Source organism: Neolamprologus multifasciatus, chromosome 7, assembly GCF_963576455.1.
Source record: "Neolamprologus multifasciatus chromosome 7, fNeoMul1.2, whole genome shotgun sequence".
Classification (NCBI taxonomy): domain Eukaryota; kingdom Metazoa; phylum Chordata; class Actinopteri; order Cichliformes; family Cichlidae; genus Neolamprologus; species Neolamprologus multifasciatus.
Window position 1 is genome coordinate 60361659 of NC_140445.1, and position 21279 is coordinate 60382937.

The window sequence follows — 21279 nt, forward strand, 5'->3', positions numbered from 1 at the left end:
GCATTCCAGATGTCCTTCTCCCCAGCAACACTGTCCATTTTCTCTTAGGGCATCCTGAGGTATCTCCAAAACACATGAAATATATGATGTCTGGAGCATTTTCTCGATTTACCCTAGTGTCTCTTCCCAGTTGGGCATGCCCAGAAAACCTCCAAAAGGAGGCACTCAGGAGGCATCCTAACTTGATCTCTGAACCACCTCAAGGGCTAATTTTACACAGAGGAGCAAGGGCTCTTCAGTAACGCTGAGCCCAGCCGTTCAGTCAAAACTAATTTTGGTCATTTGTATTTAGGACCCTGTGACAGACTGGTAAGCTGTACAGGATGTACTCTGCCTCTCGCCCTATGGCAGCTGGAATAAGCTCCGTAAAGTGAGAGTAGTAAAAGAACTTTAATATTTAGAACCACCAGAGAATCTGTTTATCCAAATTGTATGTTGGAAAAAACAAAATGGCAAAACACCCAAAAAGAATCTTAGTTACTGCATTAACTAATTAATCAGCAAGTATCAATTAGTGAGAGTTCATGAGGTTTTACATCATCTATTTTTTCTTGTCTTAATTTAGACAGTAGCTTTCAGTATTTACTTTTTTCACTGACACGTGTCTGACTGAATGTATCTAATTAGCATAGCAACATTTGCTAATCAACATTTCATGTAAGTACAGCTGAGATGAATTGATGAGTCCCTAGCAATACTTTTTGACTCGATCACTGTGAAATACTACAGGATCAGATCACCATCTGTTTTATAAGTCATCCTAAGAAGGAGACTGTTGCAGTCTAGCCAATACTTGTTAAACATATTTCAGTCTATAAATGGTGAGCCAAATGTCCAAAAGCTTTTATGGCAAAAATTATTATATACAATCTATTAGATGCTTTTTGTTTGTGATGTATGAAATAACATTTGACTGGAGTAACAACTCCTTGTGCCTCCTATGGCTCTGCATTATGGTACGACTGGGCATTGCGTTGTTTGTCAAGATGTCAAGTGAAACCTGCCCTTCCCTTTCAGTGAGTGGTAGATCACAAAGGGTGTCACTGCTATTTGTGTGCGCTCATGCTCTTGTGTGAGTCTGCTCAGGTAATTACAGCATCTGTTAAGAGCTTTGCTCATTGTTTTTCTTCTCCACATGGTCACCACTCCAGAAAATCAATTACCCAGGGGAATACTAAATCACAAAGACCGATTTATTATTCTATTGCAAAAAGCAGAAAAAACCTGGATAAGAGTGGGATTTTTTTCTCACTTGCTCAAGTAAGGGTAAATATGTTAACTGAGAAAAATACAAAGGAGTGCTTAATGTAAAAATGTGGATAGTAGTGGAAAATGAAACATTTTTAAAGCAACAATTTGTAGTACTACTGGAAAATGTTGCGTAGGAACTGAACTTGTACTTAGACACTGTTAGGTGGTTAGCAGTGAAGTAACACTATAAGTAGCAATGCAGTTTTCTGCACTTTGTTATTGTTTTCTTAATTTTGAAAGTACTTTTACTCAGTATGTGAACAGATTATATGAAGATCAGCAAATCTGACAGCTCTTTGTTTAATTTTTAACAGCCCTGCAAGTAGACCATATTAGACCTAGTCTCTGTTTTCACAAGACATACAGTTATTTCCAGGATCACGACTTGCATGACTCAGAGGCAGAAAAAGAGCACTGGAGTTAGTGATGTGTAGTTGATGCTTCCATGCTGGCTGCTACTGGCTGTTGTCCTTCTCTGAGGTATTTCAAATGTCAGAGTTACATAGATTCATGACTTCCGTAATGTGACTTGGTGAAACCAGATTGTTTAGATGGATAAATGGTGTGATTCACATTAACTGTTGATTAATTGTACTCATTTATTGTGCCAACAGAATAGTCTTCCTCCTACCCTGACCTCAATCTTCAACGTCCTTTGTAACCACTGTGATGACTTTGAGTTCTATTTTCTCCTCTCTGCCTCTTTTGCTCCTACTGCAGTGCTTTTGCGAAAAACCCATAAGCCGATTTAAGTTTCCATTTTAAAAATAATAATAAAAAAACCCACATTCACAATAAGAAAAGTGAAAAGCTTTCTTCTTCTGGAACAGCACCGGATTGCCTTTATGGTATGCCTGAACTCTTTTTATTTCGGCAGTTCTTTAAACTACCGTGTCTAATTGCGATGGCATTTTTAATTAAAAGTCAAGGATATGTGGTTGTTTGTGAAGGGAGACTAATCTGTTCTTGCCTCCACCTCTTCCAGTGCTAGCTATCTCCCATCTATCTGCCTAATGAGAAAATAGAGAAGGCAGTGCAGGACTTTTTGATATTTGCCTTTCTCTGAATAGATTTCTGTGAATTCCCGATTAGCAACCAAGCCTCAGACTATGCTGTTCTGTAGCTCAGGAAACTTATGGATTACTAAAGATAACAATGACAAAGTTTCCTCTGGCTCCATATATCAAATCCCCTGGATGCTGTTAGCATCTTTTTATAATAAACACAATATTGTATGCATTATATTTCATGTAGAAGAAAAGTGCAGGACTTTATTTATTTGCTATCTATTCATTCACTGATGGTTTGTACTATGTATTTAATGAAGGAAAGGTTGTTTTACAGAGCAAATATCAGAACCACGAGGTGGGACATGAACCAATTTTATTCAGCCTTTTTTGCCTTCATTGGCTGCTTTTGGACTACTTTTATTTGGAGCAGAAAGGTGGCATTGTGAATAGGGAGACAATTAGTCAAGCAGAGGACATTGGTTCAAGCCCCTGTGTTGGCAAGCATCCGTCTTACTGAAGTATTTCAGAGTACAAATGCAGAATCTCAGCCAATTCCCTATACCTGTCTCTCAACTCTGACCTCCTGGTGAGAGGACAAACATAATACAAGCACAATGATCAATGAAGCATCCAATTATTATTTAATTTCAGCTTTTCTGGTGGCTGCCAAGCTCTGTCATCTTAAATTCATGCTCCATCTTTTTTCTTCTTTGCTTTTTGTTAACCCCTTTGGGTTTGTTGAGTGAACAAATGTTTCTCTATCATTCTGTGTAAGGTGCTCAGTTTAAACACATGTAAATATTATAGGTACACAAAAACGTGTCGTGTTGTTACAAAAAAATAATAATACAAAATTAGGAAAAAAACAGGAATGACCTGATCATTCAGTACTTCCTATAGTGTTTATTCAGGACTGTACAGTAGATGATAATGATTATTTAACCTAATAACGAGTTGGCTGGGAGATGCTAAATCAATTATCAGTTAGTTTAGATTAATATATAATTATCTGCATTTCTATCAGACTCCCAAATCTCTTTATGAGTCATTCCTGACTACTCATTCAGTAACTATAACTCCAGCCCAAGCTCTTTTTTGTGTTGTCTGAAGCAGTGAAACATCGCTCTAATTAGTAATTCCACAGTTCTGCATTACTTAAGGATTACTTACCATTTACGTGTATGTGAAACATCATACTTATTAGAGCAGATTTATTCAAAAACGAGTAAAAACAAGCGTAGAGATAAATGTTTATTTTAAAACAAATATCAAATTATATCTAATATTTCACTAAAATAACATCATTATCATGATTTATGGTTCAAGAATTATAAGGGAAGTGGAGATAAAAGACTTATAAACACTACTAAGGTTACTCATGCTTAATAATAATTTTCATACTTAAAGGCTAATCTTTTTCATACTACTGGTTGCTTTTTAACATAATAAATAACTTAGTCTTACACTGAGTAAAGAGTTTAGTTGAAGACTGAAGGCCACTTGAAAATGCCTTCAAACCACTGGGTAGGAACTGGATTAATTCTCAAGGTATTTTTGTTGTGTATATTTATGAATCTTTCAATATTTCTATAACTGAATCTACTTCGAAAGAAGAAACAGATATTGTTTTTTTGCACACCGTGTTTAGCAAGACAATAGAAGTTTATATTACACAGGGTACTTTGATTCCTTCATTAAAGCAAGCGCCAACATCGTTTTGTCTGTAACTGTGGCTGTGCTTCCATGGCTGCACTGATAGCAGAGGTCCATGCTGCTCCCCTCCACATTAAAGGCCCCAGTGGGGATGCAGGGCCACAGCTGGGACTCAGCAGAGAGAAGAGATTAACATTGTGCTCCACTATTCTGCTTCACGAAGGGCCCAATGCCCAGCCTTAAAGCCGAGGAGGCAAAGCAATGCCTGTAGGCAAGCAAACCCCAGAGGTGGCCCACAACCACAGCAAAAATCCATTTGATTCCAGCTTGCACAGGCATCAGCCAGATACAGACTCCAGTGGGTTTTACAATGGCAGCCTTGGCACCTTAAGGGAAAATGTCACCTGAAGTTCTGTGGAGCCCAGATTAGACAGCAGGTTCAGAACATCCTTTGTCAAGAAAGGCATTGTTTCCCTGTCATGAGTTTATAATATGTCAAAAACTATTATTATGTTGATATCATTTGATCGACATTTCACAGCATGATTAGTGTTGATCTAATATACCTACACACAAAAGAAAAATACAAACAGTGCATGGACTCATGCTGGACACAGTAATCTTCACCTCGAAGTTCAAACATGGCATACCGAGTTATTTGCAGTAAAGAGAGAGCAGGTTGGCAGATGATGACTGATGGGCAGCTATTCATCAGCTACAGAGGGAGCTGATCTTGGCGTGCAGCTTGCCCATCAGCAAACTATAGATATGAGATGAACTTCTATAAATATAGAAGTATATAATTACACACCGTGTTGGTGCTTGTTTTTCATGCCCATTTTGAAAATTGTAAAGAAAAGTGTTGTCGCAATAAGAAAGGGTTAATTGAGTGAGAGAAAGACCAAAAAAAGCCAGCTAACAACATGGATATTTTTGATTCTATTATTGGTCACAGTGTGTTTGTTTTTGGTCATCGTGTGCTTCTGTGGATATTTCCAGTCTCTTTGTAGCCTCCGTTTTAATCGTTCCTATCTTTTAATGGACATTTTCCATCTTTTATTATTTGTTTGCTTTCACTGAAGTCTCTGTTTTCTGTAGTTTTGGGATCTATTTGTGTTCATTTTGTATTATTTTTCATCCATTCCCATCCACTTATAGTTGTTTTGAGTCTCTTTGTAGTGATTTGCTTCTCTTTGTTGTCAGTCGGTGTTTCTTTGTAGTCATTTTGTGGCTCTTTTTAATCATTTTGAGTTATTTTATGCTCCTTTGTAGTTGTTATATATCTGATTTTGGTTGTTCATTTGATTTTACCATAACAATGTTCGGGAAGAGGACCTTGGCCATTTGAGGCCATGGAGAAATTCAAGGCTTATATATTAATATTATGTGATAAGGTGTTACACGGTGGAACAAAGAGCTAGTGGGCTGAGTGGCAGCGGTCTGTCTGGCTACTGTATAGAAGTGTTGGTAAAATAAAGCTTGAAAAAGTATCCTATAGAGAATGCAGATCAGATGATGCATGATTTGATTCAGCATCTACGATTTTACATCTAGATCTCCTGAGATTACCACAGTCTGAGCTATAGACTACTACAGGAGTGGAATGCTTATATAACTTACAGTGCCAGTGGCTGTGGGAGCTCTGAAGTCTTGGAAGATCTTGGGCAATGTTTAGCATCCCTTTGATCAATGAAGGCAAGAAAGCCTTGTGACAGGCTAACAACATATTTGATGAATGGAAAGTACAAAAAGCTTCCTAATGTTACAAGATGTTATACTGCCTCTTTTCTTAAGAAACAGTGTGGCTAGAAAATGGCTTAGTTTTACTGGATAGAAACAAGAAAATGAGTACAACAGGAACCATTTGCTGAGTTAAATGCACAGCCTAAGGACAGTATTAAAACTTGCGTCGGGTATTGCTTGGTGCATCAAGGCAGAAAATGGTTGAAGTCTTCAGCCAGAACCCCCTCAAGTGGCAAAAAACTAGCTCATATCCAAAACTGATTATGCTCTCTCTTTGACCTCTATAATGTTCATTTAGCACCATTAGATACACCATGCTATCACAGCGGCGTGGTGTGTTCTGTCTGGCACTTATTTCAACATGCATGAATCAACTGCGATCAACAGAGTACTGTCTGTGCCTTTTACATTTGTGCATGTCTGTGCCTGTAGGGGTATAGGGCAGAATTCGTGCGGGCAACTAAGGGCAGAAAAGTCCATCCTCTGCTGTCTATCCTGGACTTCCAGTAGCCTGTCTATGATTGTGTGTTGTGCAGGATGCAGTTGGTATAAATTCTCCCAACTCTTCCAGGCATCTGAGCCCACTCGCTAGCCTCTTTGGCAAGGAGAGAGGGACCAGGTGTCGGCTCTCGTACAAAGGGCTTTGATGCCAGAGTGCAGTGAGATGTCGGATTTGGAAACCCCTTTTGCATAACAGTGTGTGTGTATGTGTGTATTTATGTATTTGTGAGTGTGAGAGAAGGAAAAGGGGTTGGAGACGGAGACTGTTCACTTCAAGCAGTGTCTGCATTTTGAGTACAACTTAGGATGAACACCTTAAGTTGTACTCAACACCTTGTCAAGCTTATCTTAAGGATGTTTATCTAAAACACTTAAAACACGAGTGTTATCTGATATTACATCATGTTATGAAAACCACTTTAATAAAAAGGCATTTCACTCTATATACACCACAGAATAAAGTATCAGCTACTGAAATACCAACTGCATGCAAGGTTAAATATTTTACATGACTTATTATTCAATCCCACACTGCGTCATTTTTGAAATTAAAGGTTAATAAACAGAATGAAATCAGTGCTTTCACAACACACCTGAACACTGAGGAATGTAATTCATTTAACTGTACTGTGCTGTTTCACAGCTCTGATGTTTATGGCTTTTCTGTACATATTCTGAAGTGAGTCTTTGAGTGCAAGGTGACTCACATAGCTGTATTGTCATAAAGTGACTCCCAAATTTGTTGATTTCATGGGATGGAAATTGTTTTATAATGCTTATCTAAGAGGTATAAATTCATATAGTTAACTGATAGTTGTAGAGCCAAGTGATTATGACAGCGCTTGGCAGGCTATAGACGTTATTTATCTCCGCTACTGGCAATTTCGCTCAACGATCAATCATCACGTTGCATTTGAATGTCTTCAAGGTGATCTTTTCCAGTTAACTTAAAGTCTTTGTAAAGGGTTATGTTTTCGGCGTATTCTATTGGTTGGAAAATCACGTCTTTTTCTAGTTCGCCAAGTGACAGCAGTGAGATTTTTTTTTTCTGAACACACCAAAGCCAAGGGCCATTAAGGATGTGCGCACTTAGTAGTACATCAAAGCTCAGATAGCAGTGTTTGACGGGCACTCCCTCATTGCCCTAACGTGGTCGACAGACTCACTCCCTAGAAGGTGAGAGAACGCTTAGCATCTCAATGAGGTTAGTTCTGTCACGGGTCAGCACTGTGCTGCTGAGTTCATAATGAGGAGGAAAGGTGGATCTGTTATTTGGGTATTCTGGGTTGTGCTTTCAGCACCTATGCCACACTGCCCTTGAAAGAGACATTCTCATTATAGATAGTCAGGATGTTGCAGAATTACATTGGAAATTAAATATGCTTATTAAAGGTGATAGATAAATGGATTATGTTTTAATTGCTCCTTTATTAGGAGTGGTTGATTGGATTGTCCTTCGCAAGCTATTGATCTTGGGGCTGAGGTTGATTAAGAAGTGGACCGAGCAGACGATGAGGGATTTTCAATGCTTGTGGATTATATATATTTTATATTTTTCTGGCTGAGCTACTTGGAAGACCAGCTGTGGGGAAAAATGTTTTCTTGTTAAGTGAAAACAACCAAAAAAAACTCCACACTGCCATAGTTGTCGATATTTTGGATTAATTTGCAGTATTTTAATGCTATGGGGATGTTTGAGGACCTCCAAGCAAAGCTTATGCTGCTTTTTCAATGTATAATAAATGCTACAAAATGATTACTGAAAACAGACATTCAGTGGTTTGCTAAATATTTGAAATTCACACATGTCCATTTATATCATACTTTTCACAAAGTTTATATCTTCAGCTACATTTTAAAGTGGATTCAATATGTTTCAAATATCTCCAAAACAAAATAAATTCAGTCCATCTTTCATTTCTTTGTTGTTTCCAAGCAAATGGAGAATAAACACTTTGCCATCCCATGCAGGTCCATGTGGCTCTGAAGGCAAAGGTGACTTCTTACTATGACCGGGGGAGGGTTGCAGGGGTTATATACAGATTGCCAGCATGACTAACATTTCCTGCATCCCTGAGCACAGTCTGTTCAGGTCACACACCCAGAGACAGTCCCTCACTGAAGCTAACCTAAAAACAATGACCTGTGTGATTTTGAAACCCACTCAAATAACTGCAACAGAGGGAGGGAGAAAGGGTTATCCCTCAGTACTGTTTTCTCTATTTCCTAGTAAACAGACCTTTAATTTGTTTTGCTGAGATATTTTCATCTCTGCATTATATTATAAACTGAGTCTGGCCTTTATTAAATCTATGTAGTATTACAATTAGATTATTTACTTTTATGACGTGTGAAACAGATTACCAAATACCACTGTCAATGCCGTTGTGCTTTTAATAACATTATTTAGTTGCTGTACAAAAAGAATGAATACATCAGAGTATTATGTAATAACAAAAATATGGAATAAAAATATTTACTGGACATTATAAGATTGCTCAGATCAGGTAGTTTTCTTCCCGGCACTACAGAGTAAAAGGCACTTTCTCCGGTCTCTGAGCATTGTACAAAACAATGCCTTTTAGCTATTCTCAAATCACCCTCTAACAGACATGATTACTACCCTACTGCCAAAAGGCGGGCTGCAGGATACACATAGCTTAACCTAAAAACAAAAATACTTGTTTCATATTCCCTGCTGCTAGTCTCCTTTACTGAGTCCTGAAATTCAGTGGTGCTTTTGCCATGCTAAGCAGTATTTTACAGCATCTCAGCTCTTCTAGTCAGTAATGCTTGGGGATGTTACAAGTGAGATTCAAGTACAGTAAATCTATTTTAGCTTTATGTTATTTAAGAAAGATGTACACCATTACACTTAAAATGTCAATAAACAAACAAACAACGGAAAAGAAAATCCCAAATCCTTCCAAATATTGTTTTAATCACTTACTGTATCGGATAGACACTACACATAAAAGTGAGTCATAAGTGAACCATGTGCTCTGTATATAATTACTGAAGGAGTTCAGAAGACTGCTTTTCAAACATAAGTGCTTGCTGTATAGATGTAAGAATGGGAAAAGTTAAGGGATCCTTGTGGGATCAGTGCTCCCTAGCATCCCAAATGACTATTCAATTCAATTCAATTTTATTTATATAGCGCCAAATCACAACAACAGTCGCCTCAAGGCGCTTCATATTGCACAGTAGATCATGCAATAATAGATACAGAGAAAAACCCAACAATCATATGACCCCCAATGAGCAAGCTCTTTGGCAACAGTGGGAAGGAAAAACTCACTTTTAATAGGAAGAAACCTCTGGCAGAACCAGGCTCAGGGAGGGGCGGGGCCATCTGCTGCGACCGGTTGGGGTGAGAGAAGGAAGACAGGATAAAGACATGCTGTGGAAGAGAGACAGAGATCAATAACAGGTATGATTCAATGCAGAGAGGTCTATTAACACATAGTGAGTGAGAAAGGTGACTAGAAAGGAAAAACTCAACGCATCATGTTTTGATGCATGCTCAATCATCCAGGTAAGTAAATCTCCAAAAGTTGATTCTGTTCATCTGGACGTAGCGTTTTGTGGGAGAAACGTTTCGTCACTCATCCAAATGGCGTGTACTGTAAACCTACGCATACGGACCACGTCTGTGTTTCTTCCCTGCGTTTTCTCCCTGAGTCGCCTGTTCAGGTTCATTTTGTTAGTCGTTCCCAGTTTAGGTCACCTTTAAGTTTTGTTTTGCTCGCTGTGTTTCTGTTTGTGCCACCGGTGTGTGTAAATAAAGATCGCTCTCATCCAAGCCAGTGCCAGCGTCTGGGTCCTCTCTCACACCCTCCACACGTCTGCCGTCGCAGCCGTGACAATTGCAGCATAACTAAGGGAGGATTCAGGGTCACTTGGTCCAGCCCTAACTATATGCTTTAGCAAAAAGGAAAGTTTTAAGCCTAATCTTAAAAGTTGAGATAGTTTCTGTCTATCTTCTGTCTTTCTGCAGGATTTTGAATTCAATTCTGGATTTAACAGGAAGCCAATGAAGGGAAGCCAACACTGGAGAAATATGCTCTCTCTTTCTTGTCCCTGTCAGGACTCTTGCTGCAGCATTTTGGATTAACTGAAGACTTTTCAGGGAGTTTTTAGGACATCCTGATAATAATGAATTACAGTAGTCCAGAGTGGAAGTAATAAATGCATGGTTTTTCAGCATCACTCAGGGTATTTCTAATTTTAGAGATGGTGCGCAAATGGAAGAAAGCAATCTTACATATTTGATTAATATGTGCATTGAAGGACATGTCTTGGTCAAAAATGACTCCAAGTTTCCTCACAGTATAACTGGAGGCCAAGGTAATGCCATCCAGAGTAAGAATCTGGTTAGATACCATATTTCTAAGATTTTCAGGGCTGAGTACAATAACCTCAGTTTTATCTGAATTAAGAAGCAGAAAGTTAGCGGCCATCCAGGTTTTTATGTGATTAAGACATTCCTGCAGTTTAACTAATTGGTGTGTGTTCTCTGGCTTCATGGATAGATAGAGCTGGGTGTCATCTGCATAGCAGTGAAAATGTATGCTATGTCTTCTAATGATGCTGCCTAGGGGAAGCATGTATAATGTAAACAGAATTGGTCCTAGCACTGAACCCTGTGGAACTCCATAATTGACCTTAGTGTGTGAAGAGGACTCTCCATTTACATGCACAAATTGGTGTCTATTAGATAGATATGATACAAACCACTGCAGCACAGTACCTGTAATACCCACAGCATGCTGTAATCGCAGCAATAGACTATTATGGTCAACAGTATCGAACGCTGCATTGAGGTCAAGCACAGAGATGAGTTCACTGTCAGAGGCTATAATAAGATCATTTGTAACCTTCACTAAAGCTGTTTCTGTGCTGTGATGAGCTCTGAAACCTGACTGAAACTTTTCAAATAAGCCATTAATCGGCAGATGATCTGTTAGCTGTTTGACAACTACTCTTTCAAGGATTTTTGATATGAAAGGAAGGTTGGAGATTGGCCTATTATTAGCTAAGACAGCTGGGTCTAGAGATGGCTTTTTAAGTAAAGGTTTAACTACAGCCAGCTTGAAGGCCTGTGGTACATAGCCGATTATTAGAGATAGGTTTACCAGATTTAAGATTGAAGCATTAATTAATGGCAGGACTTCTTTAAGCAGTTTTGCAGGAATGGGGTCTAAAAGACACGTTGATGGTTTGGAGGAAGTAATTATTGAAGTTAACTCAGAAAGATCAATTGGCGAAAAAGAGTCTAAATGAATATCAATGGTGCTGAAAGTAACTGTAGATAATGTTACATCTGTGGGATGATTATTGGTAATTTTGTCTCTAATGATAAAAATTTTATTTGTGAAGAAGTTCATGAAGTCATTACTAGTTAACGTTAAAGGGATGGTTGGCTCAACAGTACTATGACTTTTTGTCAGCCTGGCTACAGTGCTGAAGAGAAACCTGGGGTTGTTCTTATTTTCTTCAATCAGTGATGAGTAGTAAGCTGTTCTGGCTTTGCGGAGGGCTTTCTTATAAAGCAACAAACTATTTCTCCAGGCTAAATGATGATCCTCTAAATTTGTGACACGCCATTTCCTCTCCAGCTTACGAGTCATCTGCTTTAGGCTACGTGTTTGAGAATTATACCATGGAGTCAGGTACTTCTGATTAGAGACCTTAGTTTTCATCGGAGCTACAGTATCCAGAGTCGTACGTAGTGAGGAGGTAAAATTATTAATAAGATAATCAACCTCTGTTGGGGTAGCGTTCAGATAGCTGCTCTGCTCTGTGTTGGTACAGGGCATTGACGATGATAACAGTGAGTGGATTATATTCTTAAACTTAGTTACAGCGCTTTCAGAAAGACATCTACTGTGATGAAGTCTACTCCCCACTGCTGTGTAATCAATTATCGTAAATGTAAATGTTATTAGGACATGATCAGACAGGAGAGGGTTTTCAGGAAACACTGTTAAATGTTCAGTTTCTATGGCATATATTAAAACAAGATCTAGAGTGTGATTAAAGTGGTGGGTGGGTTCTTTTACATTTTGAGAGAAGCCAATTGAGTCTAATAACAGATTAAATGCCATGTTGAGGCTGTCATTTCTAGCATCGACATGAATGTTAAAATCACCCACAATAATTATTTTATCTGAGCTGAGTACTAGGGCTGGGTATCGTCACTAATTTCTAGAATCAATTTGATTCTCTGAATACTCTGATGTATTCATTCGATTCCGATTCCCAAGGTCCCGAATCGATTCGATCCACGATTCGATTCAATTCAATTAGATTCGGAAATTTTGCCTCAGACAGTCAGAAATATTATAATTCAGATCATGCATCAGTGCATTTCCATATTTTTATATCTATAAAAAGAAAGCTGACACTTGCGAGACTTTATCAAAGGTGTAAACAGAAAAAACATGAAGGTGATTTTCCTGGCCTGGGATTTTATAAAAATATTCTGCAGTAGATCAAAAATGAAAGAAAATCATTAATCAACATATGAACATTACCTGATGCTGCTGAAGTAAAGCAGAGCAAAGTTACATAGGTTTTATTAGAAACACAGCTAAGCGTTTTGCAGTTTTGCATAATTTGAAAAAGTTTAAATTTGTTCAGTAGCCTATTGAACGGCAGAAATGAGGCTTTCTTGTCGGAAGTAAGTAAAAGGAAAAGAACAGCGGCCAACAGTGCTGTAAAAAAAAAAGTAGAGTATAAAAAGCAAGCAAATAATGCAGAAAAAAGATTTTTAGACGGGAAACTGTTCTGGAAGTATACTGAGAGAGAGTGAGCTGTGCATAAAATGTGATTTTATCGTGGTGGAAGCAAAACAGCAAAAGTAAGAGGAATTCATGGCGATGTTTATGTGAAGCGTAGTTTGGATCTTCTTTTGCTGCTGGTTTAGTCAATATTGTTTGGAGAGAGATAAAACCTGCAGCTTCATCGGCACAAAAAAGATGTAAACACAAAGCACGGACCCGCCGAAACATCAGAATCAGTGAGCTGTCGGCTTTCAGCCCTGACCGTGTAAGTGCCGTCGGTGAGAAAGGTGATATCTCACTGATTCTGATCTGTTGGTGGGTCCGCGCTTTGTGTTTACGTCTTTGTGCAGAATCCGTGTACCTGCTCTCATTTACGGTTTTAGCTGTTTGGTGGTTGTTGAAATTTTGTGAGGTTTAACCTGAGATTCTGGCATTTTGGGCAAAATAAATTTATATTAAAAAATCAATTCAGGATTTTAATTAATCAATATCCCGTTATCCAAGCTAGAATAAATTTTAATTGATAAATCGATAATCAAAACCCACCCCTACTGAGCACTAAATCAGATAAAAAGTCTGAGAAATCAGACAGAAACTCTGTGTAAGGCCCAGGTGGACGATAGATGATAAGACTGATTTCTCAGTTTTACAGCTGGGGTGGACAAGGCTATGCATCAGGCTTTCAAATGAATTAAAAGTCTTTCTGGGTCTTTTGTCGATTAATAGTCTGGTGTGAAAAACTGCTGCCACACCGCCCCCTCTGCCTGTGCTTCGAGATTTCTGGTAGTTAGAATGACTCCGGGGTGTTGATTCATTTAAACTAACATAAGTATCCTGCTGCAACCAGGTTTCTGTAAGGCAAAGTAAATCGATTTGTTGATCAATTATTAAGTCATGTACTAACAGAGACTTGGAGGAGAGAGACCTCATATTTAATAATCCACATTTCACTGTTTTACTCTTTGGTTCAGATGTGGATACTGTATTCTTCTTTCTTTATGATTTTTTATGTTTAAGTTGTTTGTTGCTGGTTTTTAGTTTGTTTTTTGTCTTTTTGGAAGCAGACACAGTCTCAATGGAGATGGGGTTTTGGGGGGGTAACAGGAGGAGAGAAGCTGCAGAGAGGCGTGTAAGACTGCAACTCTGCTTCCTGGTCCCAACTCTGGATAGTCATATTTTGGGGGGTTTAATAAATTTGTCCATATTTCTAGAAATGAGAGCTGCTCCAGCCAAAGTGGGATGGATGCCGTCTCTCCTAACAAGACCAGGTTTCCTCCAGAAGGTTTGCCAATTATGTATGAAGGCCACATCGTTTTTTTGACACCACTCAGACAGCCAGCAATTTAAGGAGAACATGTGGCTAAACATGTCACTCCTGGTCTGATTGGGGAGGGGACCAGAGAAAACTACAGAGTCCGACATTGTTTTGGCAAAGTTACACACCGATTCAATATTGACTTTAGTGACCTCCGATTGGCGTAACCGGGTGTCATTACTGCCGCCGTGAATTATGATTTCACTGAATTTACATTTATCCTTAGCCAGCAGTTTTAAACTTCCCTCAGTGTCACCTGCCGGTGGCGGTGTCTCTAGCTTCACATGTCTGAGAACAGAATCACCCATTACCAGAGTTTTACCCCTGGCGGGTGTGTCAAAGAGTGGGGAAAAATGGTTAGACACATGAACAGGTTGGTGGTGTACTTGGGGCTTCTGTTTAAGACTATGCTTCCTCCTCACCGTCACCCAGCCGCCCTTTTCCCCCAGCTGCTTGGGGTCTGCCAGGGGACAGCTAGCGGGGCCTACGCTATCTTCGGCTGCACCAGCTACAGGGGCCTGGCTAGCTACGGGTGAATGAAGGGTGCAAAGCCAAGTCTCCAATTCAGTAATCCTGGCCTCCAGAGCTGCAAATATGCTACATGTGTTACAAGTATTACTACAGCTAAAGAGGCCGAGAAGTAACTAAACATCTGACACAATGAGCAGGAAAGTGCAGGAGGGACAGGTGAAGAGGCCATGCTGCTAGTGAGTTGGCTACGAGCTAAGCTAAGCTAGCGAAACAGTAAAGACACAATGAGTGAATACTTTGGCTATAAATTAGGTAGTGAGTGAGTACACAGAAAGTGTGCTTCGGATGAAGCACGTGAAGATTATACTATGAAGAAAGAATATATGTAAAACTTTTTAAATAAATTGCTAAGCAGATAAGCTACTCAAAAACACCACCGTGTTTGAGCAGGAACTATGTGAATGCAAATCTTTGACATTCACTTTGTGTGTATTCTATATCCAACCTGCTTGCTGAATGACCAGGTTTCAATTCCCTGAGTGATGTTCATCGCTCTAGGCTGTCTTCAATTGCTCAAGCAGAAAATATTAATGGTACTGCCAAATTTCCTTTAGAAAACACCAATAACAAAGTGAGCTGCAGGCAGCAAACACAGCATAGCAGGTCCTGGAATTGTTTGCTCTGTTTGTACAAGACTTGAAATTTTACTAGACACTTTTTGAAGAAACAGGTTTACGACAATGTTTCTGCCAAGGTGAAGGGCAGACAAAGAAACTTAAGCACACTGAGATGACAGAATAAGGAGGGTGGAGAGCATGAAGAAACCAATAAAACAAATCTCTCATTACATTGTCGCTCCCCCTCACTAGAAACACAGGCTTGCCATTGGGGGAATTGTTATCATTTTATTTGAAGAACCAGAAGAGCACTGGATGGGGCTAAAACAGCAGCAGAAATAATTAAAAGTGCCCTTATCATTCCTGTTTTCTCCAAGCCACATGGGAAAGACAGCAGTAAATGTCACTGCAGAAAAGTTCACTTTGAATTGTACGTGTCAGTCTGCTTATGAATCATTTTATTGGTCTGGATCCCACCTCAATTTGCAAGCTAACATTTCTGTAAAATAAATAAATAATTAGTATAGGATGTCATCATAAAATCTTTAAATTTGCAAATGTCTTTACCAAATAATCAATTTCTAACCTCCTCATTAATTTGTTCCACGAAACAAGTAGTGCTGAATAACAACTGCAGTTTGATATGCATGGTTTGTAACAAAATGTCACTGAAGATTGAAGACGCACTATGCTTATCACTGCATGCAATTAAAAAAAACAATATTTGATTAGTTTTCATGTATTGTAAATACATAATTTAACTAACTATGTGATTTTCTTTCTAAAAGAGATTAAACTAGTTTCTGGTATACCGCCTCTTATCTATCAACCCACACTGTTGCTCATTTTATATACCATCATTAGGACTCCGTGTTACTGTAGTTAAACTGTTGCATAAAACCACTGAATACATTAACCAGTGAACAGCCACTGCATTGCAGAGTGCAGAGGTGTTTTTTATTTGTTACATGAAAACTGTTTCAAGTAGAATACATATACGCAGAGCAGGGGAGTGAAAAATATTACAAAACAAATCCTGAACTTTGTTCTTGTACAGAACTGAAAATACTGCCTAGTGTCTTAACTGTTGCCAAGGGACCACATTTAACTTGTATTCAGCTATGGTTTCTGAATGATTCATCGAAGTTTTAAAATATGAGTTCACCCCAGGCCACTGCAATAAGTTGGCTTCAGATTCACCTTTGGGTTTCTGACTGTCATTTGCGAGCAGAATTTAGACAATGTACTTTTATTATAAAAGCTCTTAAGACAAAAGGGTGATTATTAATTTTGCCTTTAAGTGGAACAGAGAACTAGCACTGGATTATCATTTTATCATATATTTCTTTATTCTGTCACACATATCATGCATTTTTTTTTACTATGTACTACAAATGATCACAAGCATCTGATGAGTCTCTGTCAATTTTTGATGCAGTTCCAGTTATTTTCTAATTTAATTATCAATCCATCCATCCATCCACTTCCGCTTATCCCTTTTCATGGTTGTGGGGGGGCTGGAGCCTATCCCAGTTGTCCTAGGGCGAGAGGCGGAGCAAACCCTGGACAGGTTGCCAGTCTGTCGCAGGGCCATTCACGCTCACATTCACTCCCACATTCACACCTATGGGCAATTTATAGTTTCCAATTAACCTAACCTCACTAAGTGCATGTCTTTGGACTGTGGGAGGAAGCCGGAGTTCCCAGTGAGAACCTACCCAAACACGAGGAGAACATGCAAACTCCACACAGAAAGATCCCAGCCAAACTCAGGAGCTTCTTGCTGTGAGGCAACAGTGCTAACCACCGTGCTGCTCCTAATTTAATTATAAAACTGGAAATATATTTTTAGTGTTGCTGTGTTTGACGTTTGACGACTTGAAACACCCTTTGGTGTTTCAAGTCCGTGTTTTAGTCCTTCAACTAAGAACAGTACATTAAATAATTTACCAGTAAAGTTCAGTCGGACACTGTGATTTGCATTTTGCTTTGGGAATTTAATTGAAATAAGTTTGCCATATCATCTTCAAATAATATTATCTCCCTAAAACAGTCGTCTGTATGGGATGAGGGAGCACATCTGAACTTAAAGAACTGAGCTAAAAACTGAACACAAGACATTTGCTGAGAACAGAGACTTTTTTAATGGTCTCTTTCAAAGGTATCTATTAGGGCTATAGGAGACATGAAAGTCAGTGCTACTAGGAGATAAACAACCCTTTAAATTCCCCTTAAGCAAATCCAAGCTGATTGCTTTGACAAGGTGATGTCAAACAACCACTCTCACAGCTTTCAATTCCACTGGAGAGAACAGAGCTGGCTTAACAGCTTGATTGGTCAAGTAGCACATCAGAGACACTAGACAACAGTCAGTCTCTGAACTCAATGGTACTGTGCTTTGTTTTCTCTGGTTTCCTCATACAGCATAAAAGACAAAAGATAATGGATATTGACATCCTTGGTGGATTGCTTCACAATTACATTGGCTAGAAAAATAAGAACAAATTGAGCTGGATTCTAAAACTTGTTAGAGGAAAGAAAAAAAACAAAACAAAGGTTGCAGAGTTCCATTTAGTGATGATGGAGAGGAGAATCTCCCTGATTTCTCCCTCCAGAGCAGTGTATACCAGAATGACCTCCTGCCTGATGCTCTGCTGACTATTTCATTTACAGACAGGAGGTCACAAGGGGGACATAGTTTGGACTCTGCATGAATTCATTACTGCAACTATATTGCCTTATAGAAAATGAAGTCCCTGGAAAACTAGAAGTAAAAGAGCTGAGGGAAATGTGTTAGCTTCTAAAACATACGCACATTTGGGCTGCCAAAGGTTAGCTCATAACATTTTACCAGTGGCGGCCACAGCGTCAAGGCGTGCTAGGTGCCGATCTGTGAAGGAGACACAATGTGTTACCTATGATGTCGGCGACTGGGGAAATTGGGATCGTTATCTCTCTGTCTGTCTGGCTTGGTTTTCTCATTCCTTCTGTCTATGTCGCTTCCTCCCGCTCGATAACTGCCAGCTCCATGATATTCCAAACACATCTTGATTTGTTAATTAGATGGAAGAAAGAAAAAAAGAAGAAAGAAAAAAGGGCAACTCTGGCCGCCTGGAAAAGAATATTAAAAAGTTTAATTTTATTTTGTTCTTGCTGTTATGAAGTTGGACATAAGGTAATGGAAAACGATCCTAGGATTCTATTTTTGACAAATTAAAAGTATTTTAATGTCTGTCATAAACGTTTGCATAAACGTACATGAAATTTCTAGATTAATTGAAATAATCAACAAGACTATACAGCAACAATATGAAGCGATATCACAAATCCAATTCAACTAAAAGAAAGGAGTTTTAAGTTTGTCTGGGACAATTTTAAACTTCTTTGACTACTTCGTTAAAAAATGATCACAGTTTTGTTCAACCTAACTGAAAAATTGACTCCTATTATTTGGAGGTCTCAAAGTAACTTTGGTGAACAAAATTACGCTACATGTGTCTAGATACTCTCATTTAGACATTATGTTCACATTAACTTTATTCAGGGTTGTATGTGAGTTTGTCCCACTTCAGAAAAACGTATTTACAAACTTGCCCTGGACTCAAAACAATGCTCAAATAATGTTGGCAGTGAGGGTGTTTTTATGAGGCTGGATAAAGTGTGCTATGCTTTTGAGAAACTGGCAGTAAACAATAACAGCAGAACATCTGAAGTATGAAGTATGCCCAAATGCGGCCCAAATATGTCTTTAATCGAATCTACAAAAATGCCAGCAATCACAGAGTTTGACAGGCATAATATACTTATTTTTCACTAACGAGGTTATTAGCTGAAAACTTGGTGTATCTTAGCATGGCGTATCAATGTGCCCTTAAAGAAAATTTGAAAACTGTAGAGGTGGAGGGCAAAAAAGAAAGTGGTAGGCCTAAGGAAATATCTACAGCAGATGAACATTATCTGGAAGTGTCCTTAAGACGCATGAAAAACATCCAACAATGACCTGAAACAGGACATCTGGCCCTTCAGCTGATAAATCTACTGTTCACTGATGCCTCATCAGAAATGGTCTCAGTGGGAGTTTGGCTGTCAAGAAGAAAATCTTAAGGAAGAGAAAGGCTAGGGAATGCAAAATTACACATGAACTTTACTGAATAGGAATTATGAAGGCAATTTTGAATCCACATTCTTTGCAAATCATTGTCCATATGTAAGAGGATATCAGGAGTGAGGTACAGCAGTGAGTATTTACAGCCATCTGGAAAAATATGGTAGAGGGTCTGTTATGGTTTGGGGCTCCGTTTCACCCATTGGTGATGGGGATCTTGCCAAAACTAATGGAATTGCAAACACAGAAAAGCGCCATCAAAATTATATCCGCCACGCAACACCATCTGGAAAGCATATGATTGGCAATGGCTTCATTTTTTAGCATGACAAGGATCCCAAACACACTGCCAAAGAAATAAAGGAATATCTGGACAGAAAGACACACAGTAGAACACTATCGGTCATAGATTGGCCTCCCCAGATCCTGGACCTCAAGATTATTGAAGCATTGAGTCAGTTTGACAGAGAACAGAACAAAAGGTGTCACGGTCCTGGGTCGAGTGACCCAGTGTTTGAGTTTTATGTATCTTTTGTATTCATTTGTGCCCTAGTTTAGTTCATCTAGTTTATTTTGAGGTTGCTGTTTAGCAGTGTTGGGACTAACGCGTTATTAAGTAACGCGTTACAGTAACTACGTTATTATTGTGGTAACGAGCACGGTAACTAGTTATTATGCCAAAATCAGGAACGCGTTAGTCGTTACTGGGATTTAGATAGGGTCGTTACTCGTTACTTCGTGTGGTGGCTATCGCGGAGATGCCACAGATTCAATAACATTAGCAAGTGTTGGAGGCCAGCAGGTGGAAGAGAAGGAAAAGAGACCCGAGGCAGCTGCCGGTCCAAGTGTGAACTGAACTACAGGTAAGAAGTTATGACCTGCAGTCTATCTGGGTCAGATATAAACCAAGTTTAGGTGGAGTTTATTTTTGTTGTGCTGACTTTTTCCGTACTGCGTACTAGCTAGCATGACGGAGTTTCTATACAGCTGGGTGGGTGCTATGATGTTAACGATGTTAAACTTTATTTTGTTCATAAGGCATTAGAGTTGCCAACTGTCCCGTCTGGTATTCAGAGAAAATATTACGCGTTTCTTATTGAGGTGAAAAGGAACAGTTTGTCCCGTAATTCGGCTACATTGAAAAAGACACAAAGCTGGAGTTATTCTGTCTTTACGCTGCACAGCTGCCTCTTCTTCTCTCATTCTCCACCCTCCCTCTCCCGTTTCTACTTCAATCATGAAAACTGATCAATGATCAGCTGATCGGCTCTCTTGTTTGTTTATCGCCCACTTTGCGCCAGAAAGAGGAAACCAGCCGATGTCGCGTTAAACAACAGCAGCACGTTTAAGCTTGATCAGCTGTTGTTAGAATTTATTTAATATTAATTTCTAGTATCAGCTGATGTTTGCTGGAGCCACAGCTGCAAAAAAGCTGCTGGTCATGATGTCAGTTTGTTTATCTGGTGAGAGGGAAACATGAAGATGAAACCAGGAGATGTCCTTACTGAATCATCAGAGCTGAACAGGTGATGGAGAAACAGGTTTACCTTTTAGGTGACATGAATGAGTTGAAGGGAAGTTATGAACTGTTTCTGAGAGACAGATAACCCCAGGATCCTTTTTAGGTAGCTGACAGCTGGTAACTGTGCAGGAGCGGATCTAGCAAAGTTTTGCCAGGGGGGCAGGTGGGGCATTAACAGGGATAGGTGGGCACAAGGAAATACTTTTCTTTCTTATTCTCATTTAAAATGTCTAGCTTTTAAAAAATAATTATCTGAATCTTACAACAAACGATTGATGCATATATACCATCAAAACAGTGAAC

General features: G+C 39.1%; 1 pseudogene; it reads right to left on the minus strand.

Annotated features, from left to right (window-relative positions):
• Nucleotides 1–12812: 12812 nt before the first annotated feature.
• LOC146515765 (uncharacterized) lies at nucleotides 12813–18646 on the minus strand (annotated as a pseudogene).
• Nucleotides 18647–21279: the final 2633 nt, after the last annotated feature.